Genomic DNA, 15,631 nt, shown 5'->3' with positions numbered 1-15,631 from the left:
TTCTAATTGTGTTTTTTAGTTTTAGGTAAGCCAAGAAAATTTTCTTTTTTGTGGTAGCTGAACATGCATGCTAAGTCGCTCAGTCTTATCCAACTCTTTGTGACTCTATGACCTGTAGACAACCAGGCTCTTCTCTCCATGGGATTCTCTAGGCAAGAGTACTGGAATGGGTTGCCATGCCCTCCTCCAGGGGATCTTCCCGACCCAGGGATCAAACCTGTGTCTCTTATGTCTCCTGCATTGGCAGGTAGGTTCTTTGCTGAACATGGTACTGGGTAAAAGGAACTGTAATGAACAGGCCTTTAGTAATATGGTAATGAGATGAAGAAGGAGGGGAAGTTTTTATAGTCTGTGATTAGGTCTCAATCTCTCAGTGACCCTATGCTTCTGGACTATGAACTTCCTGTGTTTCTGTTTTTCTTTCTGCTCAGGTGGGACCAGAAGGTAGGAGGGCTAGAGGTAGGTGTTTTCCTTCCTCTGGGTCAGCTACACTCTGATAATACCCCAGGGCTTATGTGTGCTAAGTTACTTCAGTCCTATCCGATTCTTTGCAACCCTATGGACTATAGTCCTCCAGGCTCCTCTGTCCATAGGATTCTCCAGGCAAGAATACTGGAGTGGGTTGCCATTTCCTTCTCCAGGGGATCTTTCCAACCCAGGGATCAATCCTGGGTCTCCTGCATTGCAGGTGGACTCTTTACTATCTGAGCCACCAGGAAAGCCCACCCCAGAGTTTAGGCCCCTATTAACTAGCTTACCCTCAAGGCAGGCCTTATTAAGAGGAACAGAGTGCTCTGGTATATTTCAAAGTGATTTCTTTTCCCTATTCCCTATTGGAAGCACAAGGAAATTTTCCCCTGATATTTAATATGTGTACTTGGTGAGGTTCCTGCAGGTAAATCTCACAATGTTGTAGGGGTCCCCTTATGAATAAGTCCCCCTGGATATTTTAAAAGCTCAGCTTTACTGCACTGAGTCTCCAGCAATTCCTCATTACAGATCAGATTTCCTTACTTCATCCTCGTTTTCAATGTTGTTTCACCTCCAGAATCTCTTCTCTGGTAAGCTATTCCTCCTTGTAAATATCTGCCTACCTCCCTCTCTAATCTTGAGATCAGTGGTTTGCCCTGTGTCCTTCTCTCTTCCATGGTTTCAAAAAGAGTTGTCATTTTTCAGTGTTCAGCTTTTTATTATACTTGTTATTAGGACATAGTCACAACTTCCCAAATCCTCATATGTGGAAATGGAAATCAGAAATGAATGATCAACTTTGAATTATTTTAGTAGAAATGTAGGATTTACAAAAACTAGGTAGGGAGGAAGCTTAACTATCCCTCACTTGAATGGAAAGAAGATTTGAGGAAGAAGTGTCAATTGAATTTTTACTTAAAAGAAATAAGAAAAGTGTAGACTTTAAGGGACATATTTAGAAGCATAATATCCTCTAAATTGAGGCTGAATGAGGCATAATTTTAAATTTTTTGTGAACGGGATCTAGATAGCATTTCTTTTGTGAACTCATAACATAATTAGTCAATAAATATTGATTGGCAACCTGGAAGAAATGTAATTTCTGAGACCCATGGGCTATGTATGTTAGTTGCTCAGTGGTGTCCGACTCTTTGTGACAATATGGACTGTAGCCCGCCAGGCTTCTCTGTCCATGTAATTCTCTACACAGCTATACTGGAGTGGGTTGCCATTCCCTTCTCCAGGGGATCTTCACAACCCACTGATTGAACCCATGTCTCTTGCATTGCAGACAGATTCTTTACCATCTGAGCTGCCAGGGAAGCATTGACCCATGGGCTAGTTACTTGAAAATATCTACAAATCATAGAGCCTCTTCTAAGGAGTAATTCAACCACAGATTGCGGGAATGGGCAGTATTATGGGACTATATTTTCTACAGTAGGGGTTTTTCCTTAATAAGACAAGTGGAGAGCATTGAGTAGAAGGCTGATCAGGATCCCATGGTATGGCTGCATACAAATACATGACTGGATTCTACCTCTTAGAAAACTGACCTGGGACATTTTGTGAGACTAATGTCATGGAGAGCAAGGAAATGAAGCTGGGTGAGTTTACTGCTGAGGAGATAAGATGGAATGAAAACAGAAGCCGTGATGACAAGCCAACAACATGAGAGAGAAGAGGCCATTAATTGAGCAAAACTATGAGAAGACTGTGAGGTTGCCATTATCTTCAATATCTCCACCATAGATTCAGTTCAGTTCAGTTGCTCAGTCATGCCTCTTTGTGACCCCATGGACTACAGCACCTCCTTGTCTATCACCAACTGCCAGAGTTTACTCAAACGCATATCAATTGATTCAGTGATGCCATTCAATCATCTCATCCTCTGTCCACCACAGTTTGCTGCTGCTGCTGCTGCTAAGTCACTTCAGTCGTGTTTGACTCTGTGAGACCCCATAGATGGCAGCCCACCAGGCTCCCCCGTCCTTGGATTCTCCAGGCAAGAACACTGGAGTGGGTTGCCATTTCCTTCTCCAATGCATGAAAGTGAAAAGAGAAAGTGAAGTCGCTCAGTCGTGTCCAACTCCTAGCGACCCCATGGACTGCAGCCTACCAGGCTCCTCCACCCATGGGGTTTTCCAGGCAAGAGTAATGGAATGGGTTGCCATTGCCTTCTCCACCACCATAGTTTGGCCCCAGATAAATAACAGGGAGAGAACACAGCTCCACCCATCAACAAAAACAGAACTCTCCACCATGACCCGTCCATCTTGGATGGCCCTACAGGGCATGGCTTATAGTTTCATTGAGTTAGACAAGGCTGTGGTCCATGTGATCAGACTGGTTAGTTTTCTGTGATTGTGATTTTCAGCCTGCCTGCCCTCTGATGGAAAAGGATAAGATGCTTATGGACTGACTGAGGAGGAAACTGGGTCTTGTTCTGATGGGCAGGCCCATGCTCAATAAGTCTTTAATCCATGAATTAAGGCAAATTGGAAGTGATCAAACAGGAGATGGCAAGAATGACAGTTGACATTTTAGGAATCAGCAAACTAAAATGGACTGGAATGGGTGAATTTAGCTCAGATGACCATTATATCTACTACTGTGGACAAGAATCCCTTAGAAGAAATTGAGTAGCCGTCATGGTCAACAAAAGAGTCCAAAATGCAGTACTTGGATGCAATGTCAAGAATGACAGAATGATCTCTGTTCGTTTCCAAGGCAAACCAATCAATATCACAGTAGTCCAACTCTATGCCCCAACCAGTATTGCTGAAGAAGCTGAGGTTGAACTGTTCTATGAAGACTTACAAGACCTTCTAGAACTAACACCCAAAAAAGATGTCCTTTTCATTATAGGGGACTGGAATGCAAAAGAAGGAAATTAACAGATACTTGGAGTAACAGGCAAATTTGACCTTGGAGTACAAAATGAAGCAGAGCAAAGGCTAACACAGTTTTGCACTGGTTATAGCAAGCACCCTCTTCCAACAACACAAAAGAAGACTTTACGCATGGACATTACCATGGCCAAAACCAAAATCAGATTGATTATTATCTTTGCAGCCAAAAATGGAGAAGCTCTATACTGCGAGCGAAAACAAGACCGGAAGTTGACTATGGCTCAGATCATGAACTGCTTATTGCCAAATTCAGACTTAAATTGGAAAAAGTGAGGAAAAGCACTAGACCATTCAGGGATGACCTAAATCAAATCCTTACAACTATACAATGGAAGTGACAAATAGATTCAAGGGATTAGATCTGATTGACAGAGTGCCTGAAGAACTATGGATGGAGGTTCACGAGACATTATACAGGAGACAGAAATCAAGACCCTCCCCAAGAAAAATAAATGCAAAATGGCTCTCTGAGGAGGCCTTACAAATAGCTGTGGAAAGAGAAACAAAAGGCAAAGGAGTAAAGGAAAGATATAGCCATTTGAATGAGATTTCCAAAGAATAGCAAGGAGAGATAAGAAAGCCTTCCTCAGTGATCAGTGCAAAGAAATAGAGGAGGAAAATGGAATGGGAAAAACTAGAAACCTCTTCAAGAAAATTAGACACCAAGGGAACATTTCATGCAAAGATGGGAACAATAAAGGACAGAAATGCTATGGACCTAACAGAAGCAGAAAATATTAAGAAGAGGTGGCAAGAATATACAGACCTATACAAAAAAGATCTTCATGACCCAGATTATCACAATAGTGTGATCACCCATCTAAAGCCAGACATCCTGGAATGTGAAGTCAAGTTGGCCATAGAAAGTATCACTACCAACAAAGTTAGTGGAGGTGATGGAATTCCAGTTGAGCTATATCAAATCCTAAAAGATGATGCTGTGAAAGTGCTGCACTCAGTATGCCACCAAATTTGGAAAACTCAGCAGTGGCCACAGAACTGGAAAAGATGAGTTTTCATTGCAGTCCCAAAGAAAGGCAATGCCAAAGAATGCTCAGACTACCGCACAATTGCACTCATCTCACGTGCTAGCAAAGTAATGCTCAAAATTCTCCAAGCCAGGCTTCAATAGTATGTGAACAGTGAACCTCCAGATGTTCAAGCTGGTTTTAGAAAAGGCAGAGGAACCAGAGATCTAATTGCCAACATCCGCTGGATCATGGAAAAAGCAAGAGAGTTCCAGAAAAACATCTATTTCTGCTTTATTGACTATGCCAAAGCCCTTGACTGTGTGGATCACAATAAACTGTGGAAGATTCTGAAAGAGATGGGAATACCAGACCATCTGATCTGCCTCTTGAGAAATCTGTATGCAGGTCAGCAACCAACAGTTAGAAGTGGACATGGAACAGACTGGTTCCAAATCAGGAAAGGAGTACATCAAGGCTATATATTGTCACCCTGCTTATTTAACTTCTATGCAGAGTAAATCATGAGAAACGCTGGACTGGAAGAAACACAAGCTGGAATCAAGATTGCCAGGAGAAATATCAATAACCTCAGATATGCACATGACACCACCCTTATGGAAGAAAGTGAAGAGGAACTAAAGAGCCTTTTGATTAAAGTGAGAGAGGAGAGTGAAAATGTTGGCTAAAACTCAACATTCAGAAAACTAAGACCATGGCATCTGGTCCCATCACTTCATGCGAAATAGATGGGGAAACAGTGGCTGACTTTATTTTCTTGGGCTCCAAAATCACTGAAGATGGTGACTACAGCCATGAAATTAAAAGATGCTTGCTCCTTGGAAGAAAAGCTATGACCAACCTAGACAGCATATTAGAAAGCAGGGACATTACTTTGCCAACAGAAGTCCATCTCGTCAAATCTATGGTTTTTCATGTATGGATGTGAGCATTGGACTATAAACAGAGTGGCACACCAAAAAATTGATGCTTTTGAACTGTCATTTTGGAGAAGACTCTTGGGAATCCCTTGGACTGCAAGGAGATCCAACCAGTCCTTCCTAAAGGAAATCAGTCCTGAATATTCATTAGAAGGACTGATGCTACAGCTGAAACTCCAAACTTTGGCCACCTCATGTGAAGAACCTACTCATTTGAAAAGACCCTGATGCTGGGAAAGATTGAAGACAGGAGGAAAAGGGGATGATAGAGGATGAGATGGTTGAATGGCACCACCTACTCAATGGACATAAGTTGTATAAACTCCGGGAGTTGGTGATAGACAGGGAGGCCTGGCGTGCTGCAGTCCATGGGGTTGCAAAGTGTCCGACACGACTGAAAAACTGAACTGATGAAAAGGTGAAAAGATAAACTACAGGGTGAGGATTTTCAGTTATTAAGAAAAGATTGAAACAGATGTTAAAATAAGAGATTATTATCCAAATCTTCCTTCTGGTAGATTCCCAGATTGTTCAGTGGTAAGAATCCACCTGCTAATGCAGGAGCCACAGGAGGCATCATTTGATCTCTGGGTTGGGAAGATCATCTGAAGGAGGAAATGACAATCCTCTCCAGTATTCTTCCTGGGATAATTCCATAGACAAAGAGGTTTAGTACCTGCAGTCCATGGGGTCAAAAAGAGTTGGACATGACTGAGTTGTACACATTCCTACTGGTAGGATTTCCTGATTTGCTTTGGATCCAGAATGGCTATTCTCTAGTAAGTCCAAATCTGCTTTATCTCCTGTTTCGTGAAATTTCATCTCACTTATGGTTCCATATGCATCCTTTAATAACCTACTCATCCAGGCCTTACTTAGCTACCTTTTTGCAACACAACAGTCTAAATAAAATAACATATATGGATTTTATCTACTTTTATGTAGATAAAGCTTGAAATATTTCAATATCTAAGACAAAAAATACCAAATATTTTTCCACAAACTCATTTAAAGAGAAATCTCCTTTAATTCAGAATAGTTGAATAATATTGGCCCTTCTTTGAACGGATTTTGATATCTAGCTGTCCACCTAATTTATATTGCTTATGCTTAAATTAAAACTTGTTATATGTTTTAGCAGAGTGTGCCTAATAAGGAAAAAATAAAATAGCCTCTCTATTTAAGTACTTCAGACTGTAAGCAGCTCACCAGTTGGGATTTAAGTTTTTTCCCAAAAGCATTTATTATAGTTGGCTTCTGAATTCCTTAGGCTTTCTTCAGGGACATCAATATCAGTCTCTCTTATACAGTAAAGAACCTTCTTGCAATGCAGGAGACCTGGGTTCTATCCCTGGGTTGGGAAGATCCCCTGGAGAGGGAAATGGCAACCCACTCCAGTATTCTTGCCCAGAAAATCCCATGGACAGAAGAGCCTGGCGAGCTACAGTCCATGGGGTTGCAAAGAGTCAGACATGACTGAGCAAGTAACACAACAGTGGTTTGAAAGTGATATTTTAGTTTAATAACATAACTATTGAATTCTTACAGAAGCTAGTCTAAATTATGCATAGTAAAGATATAAAAATCGAAGAAAAGTTAATTTTTGTTTTTACAAAAGGCTTCCCTTTACAATTAAAACAACTCAAGCCCCACAAATAGTTCTCATAAACAGTAAATATCTATTCTTGACTAGAGGCCTTTAGTGATATTACACAAAATTAATACTACAAGAAGAGCAACAGAAATAAAGTTCACAGGTGTTTTGACCTATCTCATATGCTCACTGCCAAAAACCCTTGAGAGCAAAGGAGATGCTCAGGTAGGTTGGTGACATGACATAGTAAATAGAAGAAAAGGCATTTTATTCATTCTTAACACAAATTATTTAGATGAGAGAAGAGGAGGTAAACAGTAAAAAGGGAAGAAGAAAGATTTGGAAACATTTGGGGAAAATGGAAAGAATCTTAGACAAAATCAATGCATTTAAGAAAAATTATATACTGTGTCCATAAGCCTGCTCCACAAACAAAGGAGGGAATGGTATGATTCATAAAGCAGTATTCTGTCTCATACCCTATAATTTTCTAAGCACTTATGAATGCAAATTTGTGGAGAGGTAGAAATGTTCTTCTAACTCTAAAAGAGAATATAGACATCTGTTTATGTACAATTAAGCAATGATAATAAGAAATTTTTCTTGTAACACTATAATAGTTCTTTTGTTAACCTTGCATAAAGAAAAAAAATTCAGTTCTTTCTTCCAATACTATGGAAAAATAGATTCTCTAAGAACTGTTTGCAATATAGAACATCATGCCTCGGCAAAGTTAATCATCTGCTTTAAAGTACGACAGATTAGAATAGTCCAGAGTCCCTATCATAAACAAAAGCAAATTATTTTCATGAAATATAAATTCAACATTGTCTTTCAAGATTACTAGAGATTTAACCAGCCAAATAAATGGGTCTTAATAAAATATAGGAAAAAGCCACTTGTTGTGAGAGAAAATCAGAAGAAAATTTCAATTTCAGAAATGGAGCTCAAAGAACATTACATACTGAAATGACCATAATATATACTTTTAAAAATATGAATACAATATTCAAGAAATAAAAAGCAAAGTTAAAAAGGGATGGCGAGTCAATTGCAAGTAACCTAGCAAATTTGAAAACCCCTATAGCATTTAAAATAAAAACACAAATATTGACATTTAACACTAAAATAAAAGTTAAATAATAGATTAATTACATTTGAAGGGAAAATTCATGAACTGGAAGCTAGGTCTGAAAAATTAGACTTGAAGAGATCAAATTTATGTAAGTCAGGGTAAGAATCAAAAAGAATTTTAAAAAAATTATTGCATTTTTCCCATTGTATTTCTAGGTACAGTATTTAGAATGAGTCAGTCAATATTTAAAGGATAATAGCTGAGACCTTTTCAGAATAGATGAGAGATAGGAGTATTCACAGTAAATTCCAAATAGAATTAAGTAAAAACAGTCATGTTTTTACTTGTAGTGAATGCAGAAGACAAAGGCAAAAAGAAAAAAGGAGTAGAAAGACCCCTACAAAGTAATGACAGTAACCCAGTAGGAAACTTCTCAACAGAAATAATAGGAGCAAGAAAATAATAAAAGATTTTCTTCAAAACATTGAGAGGAAAAATAAGTATTAAAATAATATTGAGTACCTATAAAAATTATTTCAGAAGAGAGCAAGATTAAGACACTTAAAAATATAAAAATAAAGGACTATATTAGTAACAGTGTAGAGTAAAAAGAATATGATCCCAAAAGGAAGATGTGAACGCAAAAAAGAATGAAATTCATGAAGATGGGGTATGAAATTAGTAAGCAGAAAAAATCCTGTTTGTGATAAAATAGTGTTATTAAATTATGTATATGTTTGTATATACATATAAACATTGATTATTTCAAATAACAATTTTGGAGTTTTAATAAGAACAAGAAAGGGTTAGCATATTATCGACTGGGGGATTTTCACAGAAACTAATGCCTATGATTGTAATATCTCTCTAGTCAATACTGAGTTAATTAAGTTTGGAGTTTACTTTAAGTATATAAATTAAAGTTTTAAGGATGCCCACAAAAAATAATAGATTAGAGCAGAGGTCAGCAAACTTTCTCTGTAAAAACAGTTAACTATTTCAAACCTTACAGCATAAATGATCTTTATAGTAACTAACTCTGCCACTGTGGTATGAAAGCAGCCAAAGAAAATAGGTAAGGAAATGAGCGTGAACATTGTACCCTGGTTCGTAAAGCTTCCATCTGGAAGTGACATGTCACGTTGTTCACAACTTGATAACTACAAAAAGTCACATGGTCCCATCTAGCTCAAAGTAAGTGCACAGAAGTAGAATTAGAAATATTTGGTGGACAACTCTGGTGTTTATCACAAAATAGATTATCTTTGTATTTTCCATATTGATGAAAAAAATCTTCAATTTTTACATTGTCCAAGAATAAAAAGACTTGCTTTTCACCATTTTAAAGAAAAAGAAATGAGCATGACTGTATTTCAGTAAATCATTATTTATGGCAATAAGCAGGGCAGAGTTGGCCAGTGGGCTGTAGTTTGCTTATCCCTAGGTTAGAAGGTATAACTATCAAACAAGTTGAAAATTATAGGTTTACCAAACTTTATCAATCTAAATGTGTAAAAGAAAATTTAAAAAAAAAAACCAAGATTAGAAAAAGCAAACATCCATAATGATGTAGATAAGTAGAATCAATAAATATAAATAAATTACAGTACTTAAATAAGAGAGATTGCTAAAAAGGTACAAAAAAAAATCTGGTTTTAGGATCTTTACTAAAAAAAAAAAAAAAAGAAGAAGAATTAAAATCTTAGGCCACAGGGAGATGGAAGTATAGAGATATACCAAGATATACCAGAAAAAATCTAATCAGTAGAATGCTATTATATCTGCATAAATTTTTAGGAAATACATTTCAAGACAAGTTTTTTAAAGAGCATTATTATTTATAAAGAGAGCAGAATAATAATAAGTTCATCAAGAATATATGAAACTAGTCATATATATATGATGAGCAAAAAGTGACAGGATTACAAAGAAAAAACAGATGCATCAAGATAATGAGAACTTTTAATGTATTTCACTCAGGAATTGTTAGAACAATCAGAAAAACATTAGCAAAATATAGAAAATTTAAATTTAAATAGCATAGGAACAAGATGTATCTAATGAATAGTTATAGAACTCATTTCCTACAATGAGGAAAGACCAGTCCATAAAAACAAGTCTTCATAAATTGTAAAGATTGTCTATTATTTTACCCACATTCACCCACTTCAGGGCTGTTAAGAACCAATTTAATTGCATAGCTTTGATAACAAAATGACACTATTGTTAATCCCCCCCACAATAATTTATATATTCAGTGTGTTGACAATAAAAGTACTGCTAGTGGTTTTCTTGAAACATATAACGTCTGATTTTAAAAATGTATATGGAAGAGTATGACCAAAAATGACAATTCTGAGAGAAAAAGCTTGTTTTACCAGAAATTAAGACTTTTTATGAAGCTTTGTAAATTAAGACACATTGACTAGATAGAATAAAACAAAGAATATCAAAATAAATCTATACATATATAGAAATGCAATATATGATGTAATCATTGCGGATCACTGGGGAGAAATGAATTGTTAAGAAATGTTGAGAAAAGTAGCTCAACATATGAAAAAATAATATCGCATTCCTACCTCACAGAAAATGCATATGCACATGCAAACTTATACTCACATAATAATTTCAAGCACATAAATTATCTAAATGTTAGTCATATCTTTAGATGTTTTAGAAAAAACTTAGAAAAATAATTTTATGTTTGCAAGTCATAGAAATATTTTTTGAACTTATATCTCTGTTCTCTAAGTACTCAACGATACTTATAAATGCCTGAACTAAACAAATAAAGTTGCTTTACTACTATCTTTGATACTAAATATAATCAGGCACAAGCCCTGGATTATATTTATATGAATGCTTCATAGTCTAACACTTCATAGTGCAACAATTGGACAACTCCCTGTTATGGCGTAAAGCCAAATGAAGCGACAGATGGATTTTGAAAGCAACTATTGACTGCACAGTGACAATTCTGAGTGGCAGAAATGGAATTTGAAAATTACACAGTACTCTTGGGATATATATAATGAACAAGTTCAGTGAATAACTCAGAATTGTGATTATTAAAAATACTTCTCCCCCATGTTATTGGGTTGGTCAAGAAGTTCATTCAGAATTTCCCATAACATATTACAGAAAACACTGAATGAACATTTTGGCCAATCCAGTATTTTACAGTGATGATGGCATGGCTTTTTGTAGGTGAAAACATCTGTCTTGTGTCAGTTAAGTTGCTCAGTCATGTCTGACTCTTTGCAACCCCATGGACTGTAGCCCACCAGCCTCCTCCGTCCATGGGATTCTCCAGGCAAGAATCCTGGAGTGGGTTGCCATTTCCTTTAATTAGGGCCCAGAGTTTAGCTGTAAAGAGTAACGTTTCACCATTTTTACCTATGCTAATTTTTCATAATATTATAATAATATAATTTTAGAGTAGACAGGGAACAACTTTCTACTTCAACTTGTTGTTGTCCCACTTTTTTTTTTTTTGACTTTTGAACATAAAGGGAAGAAACAGCACAGATGGCAGAGCAACTTTTATTTGTAGATAGCTGAAAGATGAAAGATATACTAGTCCCAACTTCAAAGTAACAGAAGCTAAGCAATAGAATTGGATGCTGAATAGGACTTCTTCTGGCCTCCAGATGTAAACAATAGTTTACTTACAAAAAGAATCAAACTTCTGATTTGTACACTAGAAGTTAGAAGACTATGGAATAGCAACTACTAAGAGTTGCATGAGAAGGTCTGAACATGAGAATCCATTGTTTTAGTTAAGGTAGCAGACACTTGTTAAGGAGAAAGAAAGATACTTGCTAACATACAATATTCAAAAATTACATTACGTACTTTAAGTGACGAAAATACAGGGGTAAAGATTCTGACCTATTTGAATCACTTTGCTGTACTCCTGAAACTAAGGCAACATTGTAAATCAACTGCATTTCAACAACAACAAAAGAAACAAATGAAAGGAAAATTTAACCCAGTAACAAATCTCAAAGGAGGACTCAAGAGAGGGGATGACCAAGAAGAAGCAGTAATGAGCAATGGACCTTCTCCCCCACTGTAAACAAATAATTATATTAACATATGGATAGTGTTAAATAATGATGAGGCAAATGAAAAATCTACAAATAATCTAGAATAAAAGGACTAGAAAATTTTGGTAAAATCTATAAACTGAGGTGAGAGAGATAATGATGAAGTAAAAAGCCTTTTTTGAGGGCAATTTTAGAATGGTAAAAGAAAAGATATCTTAGAAGTTTTATCTTTTGGGCACAGGAAAATGAACATTGTAGGGGAGAAATGATGAGTGCCTTAGTTTTATATGATACTTGAAAGTAAGTACCAAATTGTTATTTTATTTTAGGAATCAATTGCTTTGTTTTTGCTTGAGTTTTTTTCTGCTAATTTTTTAAAAATTGAAGTATAGTTGATCTATTTATATCAGTTTCAGGTACAGCATAGTAATTCAACACTTTTATAGATTGCATTCCATTTAAAAACTCACATATACTGTTGGTGGGAATGTCAATTGGTACAGCAACTATGGAAAACATTATGGAGTTTCCTCAAAAAAAAAAACCTAAAAATATAATTACCATATAATCCAGCAATTCCACTCCAGGGTATATATCCAAAGGAAATGAAAACACTAATTCCAAAAGATACATGCACCCTAATGTTAATGGAAGTATTATTTACAGTAACTAAGGCTATGTAAACAACCTAAGTGTTCATGGATGGATGAATGGATAAAGAAGATGTGGTATGTACATGCAAAGGGACTATTATTCAGCCATTAACAGAATGTAAATCTGCCATTTGCAACAGTGTGCATGGACTTAGGAATCTATTTTCTTTGTAGAAAAAGTGAAGAAGAATTTTTAAATTATCAAAGATTTATAAATGGGATGAATCAAACCATCTTGATGATACCAGGTAAAATATAGATCAATAAAACAGAAAGCCATGAAGGATGATAGTCAACATAAATTACAATGGAGGAAATACAACCAAGAATATAAGATATATTAAATGTGAATGGCTTTAAATCCCCATAAGCCAGAGATTCAATTTGGATTAGAAGGCAAAACCCAGAAATACACACATCACAAGAAATGATAAACGCACACTGCGAAAAAGAAAATGAGCAAAAAGACTCCCAGGCAACTGCAAATGCAAGTAGTCATAGCAATATTAATACTAGACATTGTGGCATTTAAATTAAGAACACTAAACAATATGAAGAGGACAGAGGTACATATGTACTTAGTCGCTACGTCATGTCTGACTCTTTGTGACCCCATGTAACACTGTAGCCCACCAGGCTCGTCTGTCTATGAGATTTCTCAAGCAAGAAAATGAGGGGGTAGCCAGTTTCTTCTCCAGGGGATCTTCCCAACAGAGGGGTTGAACCCGTATCTCCTGCATTGCAGGCTGATTCTTTACCACTAAGCCCCTGGGAAACCCAAGATTGCCTAATCTGGAGCAGTAAAACTATATTTCATGAAGATGATGTAGCAAATACAATCCTGTATGTCTAAATATTAGAGCTGATATAGAAAATAAAATTAATTTGAATGAAAGTCCATGTTGCCATATTATGATGAGTTTAATATATTCCTTTTATATTTGGAAATACTTAACATAAAAATGAGTTAAAGCGTGGAATAATTAAATGAAATAACATATCTGTATATGATACAGATTCCAGGTGACTCAGATGGTAAAGAGTCTGCCTGCAATTTAGGAGACCCAGGTTTGACCCTGAGTCAGGAAGATCCCCTGGAGGAGGAAACAGCAATTTCATTCCAGTATTCTTGCCTGAGAAGTCCCATGGACACAGGAGGCTGGCAGGTTACAGCTCATGGGGTTGCAAAGAGTTAGACACAACTGAGCAACTAACAGTTTCAGTTCATATAATACATAATACATCATTAAGATGCAAAGTTTATATACTTATACATGAGGTGATACATATTTGCATATATCCATAAATAATTAAAACACTAAATTATACCTCAGAAACAAAAATAATGTTACAAATTCTTTTTAAAACATAGTTTAAATAATGAAATTAAGTAATGAAAATGGTACTGCTGCTGCTGGTAAGTCATCTCAGTCGTGTTCGACTCTGTGTGACGCCGTAGATGGCAGCCAACCACACTCTCCCGTCCCTGTGATTCTCCAGGCAAGAACACTGGAATGGGTTGCCATTTCCTTCTCCAACGCATGAAAGAGAAAAGTGAACATGAAGTCGCTCAGTCGTGTCCGACTCTTCGCGACCCCATGGACTGTAGCCTTCCAGGCTCCTCCATCCATGGGATTTTCCAGGCAAGATTACTGGAGTGGGGTGCCATTGCCTTCTCCGGAAAATGGTACTAAAAATATTAATATCCTAGAAATTAAAAAACACATTTCTAGATAACCTTTGGATTCGAAAATATAAAGAAGTAAAAACTACTTTGAGTGAAAAGGGAATATAGAGGAAAAAATTTCACCACAAACTATAGGACACAAGGAAAAATCTATAATCAAAAGAAAACTAATAAGTTTACATCCCTTCATTAGACTAAAAATATTATTTCTCTCAAGCAATTAGAAATTGCATAGTAAAATAAGTATAAACAGGAAGAAGGATTAATTTTAAAACTAAAGTTAGTAAAATATAAACAAATAACAAAAAATGATAGTACAATAAAAAACTAAATAAAACTAAATCCCAAATTAGATTTTTAAGAAGAAAATTCAAAGTGTTAAATGCCAAACTAAAGGAAGAATCTTTAAAAAGCAAGAGAGTAAAAATATACTTGATAAATAATGAGAATTCATAAATATTGATGATTAATAGATTGTAAAAAGAAAACTGTTCAATTCTATGGTGAAAAATTTTAAAAACTAAAGATGATTAAACATAACCCCCTAGAGAAAGAATGATGAACATAAAAGAGACTATAGTGATTAAAGATTACCATTACAATGAAGTAACAGGACAGGCAGAGTCACATCCAATTTGTATTTAAATTTTAAATATAAATTACATGTTACTTAAACTGTGTCAAACAGATGATAAATAATTCTCAATTGCTTTATGAAGGCTATATAATTTTAATATAAAAGATAATATATGCAATACCCCAGTGAAAATAATAGGTAAAACATCTGATTAATAAGTTGTAGAAAATATTATCAAAGAAAACTCAGTGATGCAAGAGTGGTTCAATAACAGGAAATCTGTCAACAAAATTCAAAATGTCACTCTTATTGTTGGATACACATAACATGTTTATACCAATAAATTCCAGATATTTCTCTGCTTACATTACTTATTTGCTTTTGCAAATAAGATTCCTTATCCCATTAGAACCCTTAAAATATTAATAATGTTTTAAAATTTTCTAATAATTCTAACATCTGTATTACATCTGAGTCTGGTTATGACGCTTACTTTGTCTCTTCAGAATATATTTCTTCTTGGCTTTTGGCATGCCTTGTAATTTGTTATTGAAAGCTGGGCCTGTTGTAGAGGGTAACAGGAAATGAGATAAATAGACCTTTAGTACAAGAACCCATGGGTTAACATACTAATTATTATAAATATTATTATTAATCAATTATTGATATATTTTAATAGCTAGAAGTTGGTATAAAATAGG

Source organism: Capricornis sumatraensis, chromosome 5 (assembly GCF_032405125.1).
Source record: "Capricornis sumatraensis isolate serow.1 chromosome 5, serow.2, whole genome shotgun sequence".
Lineage (NCBI taxonomy): Eukaryota > Metazoa > Chordata > Mammalia > Artiodactyla > Bovidae > Capricornis > Capricornis sumatraensis.
Note: the sequence above shows the minus strand (reverse complement) of the source record.